Below are 6,000 nucleotides of genomic sequence, written 5' to 3'. Positions count from 1 at the left end.
TCAGCTGTTTTTCTTACTGCTTTGAGTAAACTCTCTGAGAGATTCTGTATATCTTTCAGTTCAGATAGCAGAGAAGAGTGTTGTTTATATTGACTAGAAAAGATATTCATTTCAGTGATTTCTTATTAATCATATGATGTCTATTATTATATTGCTATATTGTTATATTACTATATCATTATATCACTATATTGTTATATAATTTCTGTTATCATTGTATGACTCTGATGATAATCACTTCTTCTTTTTATTCTTCTTTTAGATAGAGAGTGAACTTCTTTGAATCTTATTCACTGCTCTCATTTTCTTTCTCACATCTCATCTGTTCATGTATCATATGTGACATTTGTCTGAGCATGGAGTTTTCTCCTAACAAGTGAAGCAGTATCAATTGAATGCTCTTCTGCTCATCACTCTTCATACACTATCTTTTGAGATGTTCTAGAATCACACTGACATGATATCTACAAATTGCTTTGTAGATAGAATTATTACATTCTGAAGAAGCCTATGCTTCTCATCAGTTTTTAGACATGCTATCAGATGTGATTCAAAGGTTGCTTGAGTCAGTGTACAATTACAGGTGTACACTGGCTTCTTATATACTGTATGCTAAATTAATTGGTGGCCGCTATGGCCCCTTTACATTCGTAAGCAAGTTCGGAAGCGGCCGCGTTATTATCCGACGGTTGTACGTTCTTCCGAACCACAAGTTGAATAGAGTTGTATTCTTCTAATTCATTGTTGAGAAGTAGCATTCCTTCTTCACAGTCAAAAATTTCAACTGGAATATTATGAAGAATGAATTTGTCTCACTTTTCATCTCTCTCAGATGAAATTATTGTGTTTAACAAAGATTCTACTGCTCATTTTCAGAGATTCTCATTCTGAATAAGAAATTCTGCACTGAATTCAGGCATTGTAGTCAGAATGATGAAGTTTTCAAAGAAGAATGACTCAATTGAAGCTATAACTGATTTTTGAACTTTAATATCAGTTATCAACTGAGAAAAGAACTGCTGATTAATTTTATTTCTGATTCTGAAAATGAGATTTGAGTTTAGCTTGTTTCTTTGCAAGATGTTCTGATTTGAGACTTTGAGAATAAGTCTTCTATTTCTGAAGATTTGGAAGTTTTTCTCTTTTTGTATTTTTTTCTTCACTTTTCTATAAATAGAAGTATGAGCAGCATTCTTCTCAGTTTTCTCAGAATTTTAAGCATATTTTGAGGCAGCAGATTTAGAGACAGCAGATTCAGCTGCTTGAGCATATGTTTTCTTCTGATTTAAAGAAGAAGAAGAAGTAGAAAAAGAAGAAGAGTAAAATAAAGAGTCAGTGATTATACTAGGAATTTTCAATGTTTTTTGAACTATGTTTGAAATTCCAAGTTTGAACTTAATCATCTCCTATAGTTATCTAGCCTGAGCATGAAGAATTAACAGAACTTCTTCATTCATCTCACTCAGACACTGCTTTTCAAGAATCTTGCTTACTTTTTCAAGTTTCTGTATTTCAAGAACTTGTTATTTCTCTATTTCTTCTTTCTTTCTTCTCTTCAGAATTTCAATCTCAGAAATAGCATTTGAGAAAGCATCTTTTTCCACATCAACTGAGTGTATTTTTGAACTCATTATTCTCACTCAATGAAAAGTTGGTCAGACTGTTTCAATTAAGATATGTATTAAACTCTTTTGAAAAGTTAGTCAGACGGTTTCAATTAAGAGGTTTCTAAGTCTGTTTTCAATTGAAAAGTTGATCAGACTGTTTCAAAAGAAGAATAAAAGACTTTTATGTATAAAATATCTGATTTTTTTCACACTAGTTCAGTAACTAGATTTGATTTTTAAAGAGAATCTAATAAACTAAAATTGATTTTTAAGATAAATCAATAAAATCTTTACAATCTCTTTCTTGAGATACAGTGAGGAAAAGTATGATATCAATTGATAATAAATCAGATAATATGACAGTTTTTGAGAGAAAAACTGACAAAAAATAAATCAATTTTTTGCAGAGAAATTGATTAAAACTATTCAATTTTATTTTAAATCATTCAATTCTTCTCACATAACAGGTGTGCAACTCAAATCAGTTAATAGAGAGTGTAAAAAAGAATTAAGTATTAATGAAAGCTCTTCAGTCACTGAAAAAGTAATTCTTATTTAAAAGAATATGAATTATGATAGAAAATAGCTCTGTTTTTAATTCTTTGTAAGAATATTATATAAAACTCAGAGAAAAACATCTTACTTTTTCAAGAGAAGTAAAAAACTATTTCTAAGATCTTTTTTTTTTTGCATTAACTGCTGCAGAAGAATGAGATAGAAACTGCTAAGATATGCACTACTATATACTCTCTATCAAGACTTTCCCTCTTCAGAGTCTTGATATTATAGAGAATATAAGTCTGCTTCTATATAATAATATAAATATTGTCAGCAGAATGTAGAGGAACTGGTTATTTATATCTCAAAATAGAAGACTTTGTCAATAATTATATTAATATAGAGTTAATTCTTAAATTCAATAGAAATCTAGTGTTGCTGTTCTCAATCTCTTGCAGAATCTATTGAATATTGAGATATTAAAACTAGATTTAATATATCTCACTGTGCAGGGATCAAAGGCTCAGTCAGACCTTGAAATATACTGATTTTATAGTTGTTGTATCTGTCAATTATGTATTGAATACAGTTGCTGAGGTATGTTTTTGTACTTTTCTGCCAGGGATGGGCCAGATTGGAAGGGGCGGTACAAGGGTGAGACTTGGTGTAAAGACAGAGAGAGTTTTTCATGAGAGATGCACTTCAGATGTGTCTGTTGATTATGTGCTTGATACTATTGCCAAGGTATCTTTTTGTATTTTTCTGCCGGACATGGGCCAGATTGGGAAGGGCGGTATGTGGGTGAGACTTGATGTTGATGTTTTGGAACATCAAAGATAGACAGGGTTTTTGTGGAAGTTGCTTCTCAGATATCTTCACAATTACAGATCAGGGATCTTCCAAAATCAAGAAGATTGGTGCATATGACTAGATCTCTTTGCCTTACAATTTGTATGGCAATTTGGCCCGGGGTTGTGGTGTGATAGGGGTGAACAGGGGATAATCCCACACAGGAGTTTCAAACAACGTCTGGTTCATGTTTGGCTGGGTAACTCCACCACCACACGGGGTATGCGGTCGGCGATGTGGTCAAAATGCTTGTATGATCGAGGGTTTTTCGATGAATCTATCGGCGGGTTCTTATTCGAAAAATTGAGCGAGTTCGTGGTGGAGCGCTTGAATGAAATAAGATAAGACTGAGATAAAAATAGAAGTACTGTAAGAATCTTCAATCTCACTCATTTTATTTGTAATATACACTGTATATCTATTCAAGAATAGAGATATGAAAATAATGCAATCTTTAAGTTATATGAATGATATTAATCTACTCTACAGCTCAAAAACAATCAAAGTAAATTTAGAAGTAATTGAAAAAGTAGTAAAGAAAATCTTTGTTAGAGCAGATATTAATTAAATTCAATTTAATATGAATAAAACTGAGTTAATACATTTCTTTTCTAGATTTAATGAGAAAAAACTGTACTAACTCTTTTAAATACAGAGATTAAACTCAGTTTAAATATCAAATAATTAGAAGTATGATTAAACTTCAAGTGGAATTTTAAATATTATATTCAATAAAGAACTATTAAGACAGAAAGACTATTAAATAGTATAATCAGACTATTAAATACAGAGAGAGATCTATTCTTCCAGACTATGAGACAGTTATATATAGTCTGTATCACCTTAGTAGCTGATTATGAAGTTTAAGTTGAATGAAATAATTAAGAGAATTTCACAGAACTCTTTCAAAGTCTGTGAAACAGAGCTTTGAGAAGAATTCTGAGAGTATTCAAATCATCTTCTATTAAAGTAATGAAAATTGAAGCTTCAATTTCTTCTTCTGCTATTAGATTTGAAAAGACCTGTATGAACTATGCTCTGAGAGTTATAAAGATGAGCTTAAATTATATAATCAGGGAAAGAGTCTCTTCTTCATTTTCATCAATTAACACTGAAAATGAACTGAATTAGAATAGATTTGTTAATTGAAATGAAAGTAATTCTTCAAAGAAAATGCTCTCTTAACTATATAGACTATACTAACTAATTAAAAATCAATTTTCTTCATTAAATGTTGAAAAAGTTGATCATGCAAAGATATCTCTCTAAAGAGAAAACCTTGAATCTCTCATAGACTTATAAATAAGTGAACTATCTAAAGAGAGAGAATATGAACAGCATTTGAAGAGAATTTCTATAATTAATATAAAAGACTCTATTCTGATTTATTCATATGACTCAAAAAATGAGAATTTGAATAGATTAAATGCAGACATTGCTTATACTGAAGATAATATTACTTTTATCTCAGATTTCTGAAATTTAAGCTGTGAATCTGAAGTCTTTGATGCTGAACTATTTTTAATAGTAAAAGCTTTCAAACTCATTGAAATAAAATCTCATAAAAGAGAAAATAGTTTGAAAGAGATATAAATATTCTCTGATAGTCAAGCTACTTTAAAAACACTTAGAAATAGTCAGATTCATAATGATCAAATGAATCTTGAACTGATTTTAAACTCTGTTTTAAAAATTCAAAAGAGAAGAACATCAAAACTGATAATTCATCTACACTGAGTTCCTGCTCATATGAATATTCATGACAATGAATTGCCTGATTCAGCTGCAAAAAAGAGTTCAGAATTAAGCAGATCTATTTAAAAAACAGTGTTCTGATCTTTCATAAAGAGAAAGATAAAAGAATCTTGTTTCAATAAGTGAAATAAAAGCTGGCAGAAATAAAAGAAGAGCATACATTATTCAAGATTTGAGATAAAATCAAAGTGAAAATCTTGTTCAATTAAATGTAAAAAGAAAACATTCTCATCTATAATTCAGCTGAAACTAGAACATAGCTATTTCAAATCTTATATACAAAGATTTGATGATAGATTTAATTCAATAGAATACTCATTCTGCAATGTAAATGAAAATTATAAATATATTGTAATACACTGTGCATTATACAATAGTCTCAGCGTTAGATTGAAAGAGAAGTATGATGTAAATCAATTAAATATAAGATTCTTATTCTCAACTGAGACAGGAATTAAATACTTAATGAACTTTCTATCAGAACCTCAAGCAGCTACAAGAAAATGACTCAATTCAGAAATATCTGAATATGAAGAGGAGAAAATTGATCAGATATAGTCTGTTAAAACAGCTATACACTATCTTTTAATAATTTGTTTTATTATAGTCTTGACTCTCTTTTTACTTTACTTTTTCATTTCTATTCTTTTCTATCTATTTGTTTAATGTGTCTATCTTTAAGACTATGTTATCTTTTCTTTTGTCATGATATTGTCAAATAATTTCAAAGTATCAGAAGATGTTAAAATACCACAATTTGTAAACAGTTTTTATATTCTGAGCTGGAATTTTCTGATGTTGCATATCTGAAATTGATAAATGTATAATAGTTGACTTTATAGATATAGAATAAACCCTGAGAACTAAAAGTTCTCAGGTAGATGTCATAGTCTCTGACTGTATACATCTATAATTGAAGAATAATAATAATAATAATAATAATAATAATAATTAATCAGATCTCAAAGAATATGATATCTTATCTCAATATGATATAATCAATGTGATAGAGATTCTTCTTTTACTAGATTGATTGCACTCTTATTATCAACTCATAGTCTTGAACAGATCTTTGGTTTTTGATTCACTAATTCAGAATTATATAATATATAACTCAGTCAGACAATCTCACAAGCTGCTTCACTAGCTGTAATATATTCAGTCACTGTGATTGATTTAATAATAGATGTTTATCTCTGCAATTATTATAATATTGATGATTCATTTATCAATATAATATAGTCAGTAGTTGATTAGTATTAAGAATTCACCTCTGCTCAATTTGTATTAT

Source organism: Blastomyces gilchristii (genome assembly GCF_000003855.2).
Source record: "Blastomyces gilchristii SLH14081 genomic scaffold supercont1.3, whole genome shotgun sequence".
NCBI lineage: Eukaryota > Fungi > Ascomycota > Eurotiomycetes > Onygenales > Ajellomycetaceae > Blastomyces > Blastomyces gilchristii.
Note: the sequence above shows the minus strand (reverse complement) of the source record.